Genomic DNA, 8,148 nt, shown 5'->3' on the forward strand with positions numbered 1-8,148 from the left:
TCGCTGGAGCAGCCCCAACCCGTTGCCCCGAGTGGCCCTCACCTTGCGCATTCCTAATCCGACGGAGCCCCTCCTCCCCCAAAACCCTTTCCCCAAGAAGTTCCTTCCTTCCATCCATTCCCAGCATCTCCGCATTTAAACTTTTCTGAGTCTCCCTCACCCCTCGCGCTTGTCCACCCAGCAATCCCTTCACTTGTTAACCCAAAAGTCCCCTAGCCGCCACCCTGGGGGCCCAGTGCCTTCCTCAACTGCTTCCTCCGCTGGCCTCGCTGTCGCCTCCTAAGTAGGTGTGAGCTCCTTGAGACTCCGACTCTTCGCTAGGCAGGAGACCCTCCTTCCCTGGGTCACCCGGTCCATCCGACTCTTTTTCTCTGGGTGGCGTAGATAGGAGGTAAGGAACCAAGGGGTGGGGAGTCCTCAGGTGAGTGCGTGTCGAGGCCGGTACCCTGCTTCCGGTTCCCGCATGTAGTCCCCGATTGCCGTGCGGACCCCTTCTGTAAGCGCGCGGCAAAATGCGGTTTTGGAAGTCACGGTGGCCGAGTGGTTAAGGCGTTGGACTCGAAATCCAATGGGGTTTCCCCGCACAGGTTCGAATCCTGTTCGTGACGGCTTTTTTTTCTTTCTTTCTTATTATTAAGACGGAGTCTCGCTCTGTTGCTCAGGCTGGAGTGCAGTGGCGCGATTTCGGCTCAGCGCAGCCTCCACTTCCCGGGTTCAAGCAATTCTCCTGCCTTAGCCTCCCGAGTAGCTGGGACCACAGGCATGCGCCACTACACCTGGCTAATTTTTGCGTTTTTAGCAGAGACGGGTTCACCGTATTGGCTAGGCTGGTCTCAAACTCCCGACCTCAGGTTATCTGCCCGCCTCGGCCTCCCAAAGTGCTGGGATTACAGGCGTGAGCACCGCGCCCGGCCTGATGGCGACTTTTTGAATCCCTCTTCACAACTCGTAAAGGTAACCCCACTTCTCACAAGTGTCTTTCCTGCACTTTCCAAAAGGAAGCCGCCAACAGGTCTTACCCCTGTATTTGGGAGAATGGGAGTGATCTTGGGAAGCTTAATTATGTACGACTGTTTTGACTGCTAGACTGTGAGGCATTTCAGAATTTTATAACTTCAGGCTTGCTGGGAGAGCTTTGGCACATGTCTCATTCTTTTGAGGGCATAGGGAAGGATTTGGTTGAAGGGTTACATTTTGTCTGGGAATGTGAGTGGCTGTTTTGCAATATTAGTCAAACCTAGAGCTTCCTCTCAATTTCATGACCAGAAGTCACACCTTGTAGGTCTAATTACACCGAAGTCCCAGGAAACAGGGGATTCTCTCATCTGGATTTCCTTGAGGTGTACAGGAATAGAAGGGAGTAGCCTATTGAAACATCATTGCAGATCCAACTAGAGCCAAGGTGTGGGAAGATTATTCTCACTTTTTATTGAGTGCTTATTATGTGCCAGGTACTGTTTTAAATTATCTATGTGTATTAACCAAGCGAGGAAATTAATCTCATCTTTAACCTTTAACCCTTTTATACTCATCTCACCCTATTTTTCCTGTCCCCTAATTTCTGATTGTGGGAGGATCTGGGCTGCTTGTTGAAGATTTTATTGTTTGTTTTGGGGGGTTGTTTTTGAGACAGGGTCCTGCTCTGTCGCCCAGGCTGCAGTGCAGTGGTGCAATCTCAGTTCACTGCAACCTCAAACTCCCAAGCCCAAGCGATCCTCCCGCCTCAGTAGCTGGGACTACAGGCATGCACCACCACGCCCAGAAAATTTTTTGTATTTTTAGTAGAGACAGGGTTCTGGGATTTCGCCATGTTGCCCAGACGGGTCTCAAACTCCTGGACTCAAGCAGTCCGCCTGCCTCAGTCTCCCAAAGTGGTGGGATGACAGGTGTGAGCCACCATGCCTGGCCAAGGATGTTCTTTTTGTACTTCTCACACAGCCTCTTGTCCAAAAAGAATCCCAAAGGGCAGGGGGCTCTAGGGTAATACATAGAGCTTTCTACACATTTATACCTTAGAGTTTCCCACCTTCATACCACTGCTCAAGCTGTTCTTTCCAGCATGACCCTCACATTGCCTCCCTGCCCCTCACCATTAACACTTTCCAAAATCCTTTAGGCCCCTCTTCTTTGATGCTCTTGATCACTCCAGCTACCTATCAGTCTACCACCACCACCATTCACTGAATTGCATGCAAGGACTTCTCGCTTGATATGCTAACATAAAAATAAAACAAAAACAGGGCTGGATGTGGTGGCTAACTCCTGTAATCCCAGCACTTTGGGAGGCCGAGGCAGGTGGATCACGAGGTCAGGAGTTCAAGACCAGCCTGGCCAATGTAGTGAAACCCCATCTCTACTAAAAATAGAAAAATTAGCTGGGCGTGGTGCCAGGTGCCTGTAATTCCAGCCACTTGGGAGGCTGAGGCAGGAGAATCACTTGAATCCATAAGGCAGAGGTTGCAGTGAGCCAAGATCATGCCACTGCACTCCAGCCTTGGTGATGCAGAGAGACTCTGTCTCAAATAAAATAAAAACACGTTCCATTTATTTTACCTTCTAAATATGTCTCAGATATGCTCACTTTTCTCAGGGGTGAGTGCAGGCTGAGCTAGAGCCTTCATTTGGAAAGTAGTGGTATTTGCAGGCACCATACGAGGTAATATATAGAAAGCTGCACTAAAGCATCCACACTGCAGTCTGGGACCTTAAACCCTTGCATGGCTGCTTTCTATGTTGCAGGATATGACCCCTTTTCTCTCACCACTCTTCCATATTCACTACATTCTGACCACTGGCATTCTTTTAGTTCCTGGTACTTATTTAGCTTTGCTCATGGTGTTCTCTGTCTGGAATAATCTTTCTCTTCCACACTTTCTACTCATTCTCCACCTAAATGTTGGTTCTCCTGTGGAGTTTTCTCTGACCACTTGTTGCCTACCACATCCTATGCCCTCATCTTATTATGTGAAGTCTTTCTTCCCCTGTGGCATATAAACACATTAAACACAGATAAGCCAGTCAGTTTAAAAAAGGGGTGTTTTTTACAGTAGTTATGTGTACATGTTTTAATCTTCAGACTGGTATATAAGCTTCTGGAGAGTTAGGACTGTGTATTTTATTTATTTGCATCTTCTCTACAAGGCCTTATAGATGTGATCAACTATGTATTGAATTAATTTATAAAATCTCATATGCTCACGATTCTCCTTCTTACCAAATCCCAGTTTGCAGAGGCTCTCATATTTAAATATCTGGACAGCCAAGACCAGAATTGACCAGCAGAGGGCAACCAACAACTATGTTGTGAAGGGAAGAAGGATCCATGGTTTACAAAATGGAGGATCTGGACCAAGAAGGGAAATATGGCAGAGGTAATTTGCTACTTGAAGATTATCCCTTTTATTGTCAAATTCTTCTCTTGTAACTTTTGTGGGTGAGAGGCCAAGGATTCAAACCTTCATATACAATAGACCATTTTAAATTTCTACCATCCCCATGTACCCACCCCATCTCCCCAATTCCTTCACCCTTCCTCTTCCACTCCAACAAATCCTATGTATTCTTTTACCTTTCTTTACCTTGCATGATCTGGCCCCCTCTCTCTCACCATTCTTACGTATTTACATATCACCCACTGGCATTCTTTAGTTCCTGCTACAGTATGTGGCCTTGCATATTTTCCCTGAAGTAACCTTCTCCACTTAGGCCTGTAGTCCCGCTCATTTAAACCTTGTAAGGAACCTTCCATAACTATCCTTCCATAACACCTTCAAATTCCTCTACTCTGGATCAATCCTTCATGAATTCAGAACAAACAAAACCCCACTTGCATTTGACACTTTCAAATTTCCACATTGTTTTCTACTTCCTTTTATTTTTCGAATAAAATGTATACCTTTCTGTCTCCAGTTCCATACTATCAGATACCCTGTCATCTGGTTTCTGCCTCCTGAAGTGTTTTGGTTGTTTTTTGTTTGTTTGTTTGATTTGAGACAGAGTCTTGCTCTCTCGCCTAGGGTAGAGTGCAGTGGCACAAGCTTGGCTCACTGCAACCACCACCTCCCAGGTTCAAGCAATTCTCCTGCCTCAGCCTCCCGAGTAGCTGGTGTTACAGGTCCCTGTCACCATGCACCTGGCTAATTTTTTTTTTTTTTTTTTGTATTTTTAGTAGGGACGGGGTTTCATCATGTTGACTAGGCTGGTTTTGAACTCCTGACCTCAAGTGATCCACCTGCCTCAGCCTCCCAAAGTGCTGGGATTACAGGCGTGAGCCACCGCGCCTGGCCTCCTAAAGTTTTTTAGACATTAATAGAAACCACTGGACAAATTTAATAATCTCTTCTCAATCTCCATCCTTTCTGTGTTTGAAACAACTTGATTTCTTACTGGCCTTCAGAAACACTTATTTTCTCCTTCTCAGTATACTGCTTCTCCACCTCATTTGCTTTCTTCTTCCTCCTGTGGAATTCCACCAAAACTTCATTTTTCTCCCAAGACAAAATCTCAGAGCCACCTTTCCAGGTATGTCCTCAGCTAAGCCATGGTCCTTTATCTCCAGCTATCTACATCTCTACACAGCTGACCTAGTGTCACCTAATATGCAAACAAAGCTTTTCTTCCTCTCCCATAATCATCGTTCTGAACTTTTCCCATTTTTGTTGATACCACTATTCACTCAATTCCTTCATTTCCAGCTCTAAGAATTAATTATCTGAAATTTTGTTTTCTCCCAAGCCCATCATTGATTCATCAGTTGCTTCCCCTAGCACATCATCTTTTTTTTTTTTTTTTTTTTTTTTGAGACGGGGTCTCGCTGTGTCACCCAGGCTGGAGTGCAGTGGCCGGATCTCAGCTCACTACAAGCTCTGCCTCCCGGGTTTACGCCATTCTCCTGCCTCAGCCTCCTGAGCAGCTGGGACTACAGGCGCCCGCCACCTCGCCCTGCTAGATTTTTGTATTTTTTAGTAGGGACGGGGTTTCACCGTGTTAGCCAGGATGGTCTTGATCTCCTGACCTCGTGATCCGCCCGTCTCAGCCTCCCAAAGTGCTGGGATTACAGGCTTGAGCCACCGCGCCCGGCCAGCACATCATCTTAATTCATGCCTGTTACAATGGCCTTCAAGGTGCCCCAGTTTCATCACACTGAAATCCACCCTACATTAGTGTGATTACACTGCTTTCTTCATATTATTCCCCTGTCCAGGAACCTCAGTTCCCCATCTAAACAAACACATGATCCTATTATCAACATACCCTATCTAAATTGCCCGTTTTTATTACCCTTACATCTTTCCACTAAGATACTTTCCATCTAATCTGGCTGGTCACCTCCATGTGACAGCCCAACGCCTGCCATCCCTCATGAAGTTCCTTCTCTTTACTAATTAGGTAATCTCACCCTATAATGATCTTTTCAGCAATAAATTATTAGATCTTAAAAGTATTATTATTTTGCCCGGACGTGGTGGCTCACGCCTGTAATCCCAGCACTTTGGGAGGCCGAGGCAGGTGGATCACCTGAGGTCAGGAGTTTGAGACCAGCCTGGCCAACATGGTGAAACCCTGTCTCTACTAAAAATAAAAAAAATTATCCAGGCATAGTGACTCACGCCTGTAATCCTAGCTACTTGGGAGGCTGAGGCACGAGAATCACTTGAACCCCAGAGGCGGAGGTTGCAGTGAGCTGTGATCGCACCACTGCACTCCAGCCTGGGTGACACAGTGAGGCTTTCTCTCAAAAAAAAAAGTGAGTCTTGGCGGGGCGCAGTGGCTCACGCCTGTAATCCCAGCACTTTGGGAGGCTGAGGCAGATGGATCACGAGGTCAGGAGATCGAGACCACGGTGAAACCCCGTCTCTACTAAAAATACAAAAAACTTAGCCGGGCGTGGTGGCAGGCGCCTGTAGTCCCAGCTACTCAGGAGGCTGAGGCAGGAGAATTGCGTGAACCCAGGAGGCGGACCTTGCAGTGAGCTGAAATCGTGCCATGGTACTCCAGCCTGGGTGACAGAGCGAGACTCCGTCTCAAAAAAAAAAAAAAAAAAAGTGAGTCTCACTCTGTAGCCCAGGCTGGAGTGCAGTGGTGCGATCACAGCTCACTGTAACTTCTGTCTCCAAGGGTCAAGGGATTCTCCTCCCTCAGCCTCCAAGTAGCTAGGATTGTAGGTGGGGCCACCACACCGGCTTATTTTTGCATAGTAGAGACAGGGTTTTACCATATTGCCAGGCTGGTCATGAACTCCTGACCTCAGGTGATCTGCTCGCCTTGGCTTCCCAAAGTGCTGGGATTACAGGCATGAGCCACCGGGCCTGGCCTTAAAATTACTTTTATGTAACTAACCTTTTTTTTTTTTTTTTGAGACAGAGTCTCACTTTGTCGCCAGGCTGGAGTGCCATGGTGCGATCTCGGCTCACTGCAACCTCTGCCTCCTGGGTTCAAGCGATTCTCCTGTCTCAGCCTCCCAAGTAGCTGGGATTACAGGCATGCACAAGCACGCCCAGCTAATTTTTGTATTTTTAGTAGAGATGGGGTTTCACCATATTGGCCAGGCTGGTCTCAAACTCCTGACCTCAGGTGATCCACCCACCTCAGCTTCCCAAAGTGCTGGGATTACAGGCATGACCCACCGCGCCTGGCCTGTAGTTGTTTTTTAAGAGATGGGTCTTACTCTGTTGGCCCAGGCTAGAGTGCAATGGCACAGTCATAGCTCACCATAGCCTCTGGGCTCAAGTAATCCTCCTGCCTCAGCCTTCCAAGTAGCTAGGACTACAGGCATGCACTGCCATGCCCAGCAATAGTATCTCTTTATTAAAACTTATTGGGATGACTCAATTAATGTCTAATGTTTAAAATAGTGCCTCACGGCCGGGCACGGTGGCTCAAGCCTGTAATCCCAGCACTTTGGGAGGCCGAGACGGGCGGATCACGAGGTCAGGAGATCGAGACCATCCTGGCTAACACGGTGAAACCCCGTCTCTACTAAAATACAAAAAAAATTAGCCGGGCGAGGTGGCGGGCGCCTGTACTCCCAGCTACTCGGGAGGCTGAGGCAGGAGAATGGCGTGAACTCGGGAGGTGGGGCTTGCAGGGAGCTGAGATCCGGCCACTGCACTCCAGCCTGGGCAACAGAGCCAGACTCCGTCTCAAAAAAAAATAATAATAAAATAAAATAAAATAAAATAAAATAGTGCCTCACAGTAAATAATTTCGCCATTACATTTCTTTATTGCCAGTGTCTAATCCTGTTCAGAAGTTAGCCCTGATGATCCCTTTACAAAGCCTTCCTTCCCACATTTCACCAGATATGTAGTTGGCCCCTTTCCTCCCCATTGTCCCATTGTACTTAGTCCCTATCTATTAGCAACATACTATTCTGTATTTCCCATTATTTGTTATTCTAGTGTGTGTCGCCTACAATGCTGCAAGTTCCTTTAAAGTCCGTTCTTGCTTTTTTTTTTTTTTTTTTTTTGAGACAGTGTCTCACTCTTGACATCCAGGCTAGAGTGCAGCAGCGCAAACACAGCTCACCGCAGCCTCAATCTCCCAGGCTCAAGAAATCCTCCCACCTTAGCCTCCCAAGTAGCTGGGACCACAGGCATGCACCACCATGCCATTTTTTTTTTTTTTTTTTTAAATAGAGACAGGGTCTTGCCATGTTGCCCAGGCTGTTCTCAAACTCCTGTGCTCAAGGAATCCTCCCACCTTGGGCCCCAAAGTGCTGAGATTACAGGTGTGAGGCACTGGCCCCTTTCCTGCAGTAGTTCTAGCCTGTATCCTCTGCTTCATTGAATTACTACAAAGCTTACTAACACTGCTGACACCAGTTTCTTACATTTTTCCCATTCTTGCATTCTTTCAGTTTATTGTATTCTTTCCAGAGTAATGGGTTGGAAGTCATTCCTCTTTTCAAAAACTTACCGGTAAAGTCCAAATTCCCTAGCATGCATTCAAGGCCTTCCAATGATTGGCCCCAAATTACTTCTAGTCTTATCTTCCATTTTTTCCCTTCATTATTCATCTTCCAGTAAACTCTGTGCTCCAGATTACTTTGGTCTCTGCCTTCTTCAACATTTTCTTCACCCTTTTTTTTTTTTTTTTTTTTTGGAGACAGTTCCACTCTTGTTGCCCAGGCTGGAGTACAATGGCGTG

The 8,148-nt window shown here is 46.9% G+C and overlaps 1 non-coding gene across 1 annotated transcript; it reads left to right on the forward strand.

Moving 5' to 3' along the window:
- Positions 1-526: 526 nt before the first annotated feature.
- TRNAS-CGA (transfer RNA serine (anticodon CGA)) lies at positions 527-608 on the forward strand. The gene has a single exon. It is a non-coding gene; the product is annotated as a tRNA-Ser (tRNA).
- The last annotated feature ends 7,540 nt before the right edge of the window (positions 609-8,148 follow it).

This window comes from Chlorocebus sabaeus, chromosome 11 (assembly GCF_047675955.1).
Source record: "Chlorocebus sabaeus isolate Y175 chromosome 11, mChlSab1.0.hap1, whole genome shotgun sequence".
NCBI classification, from domain to species: Eukaryota; Metazoa; Chordata; class Mammalia; order Primates; family Cercopithecidae; genus Chlorocebus; species Chlorocebus sabaeus.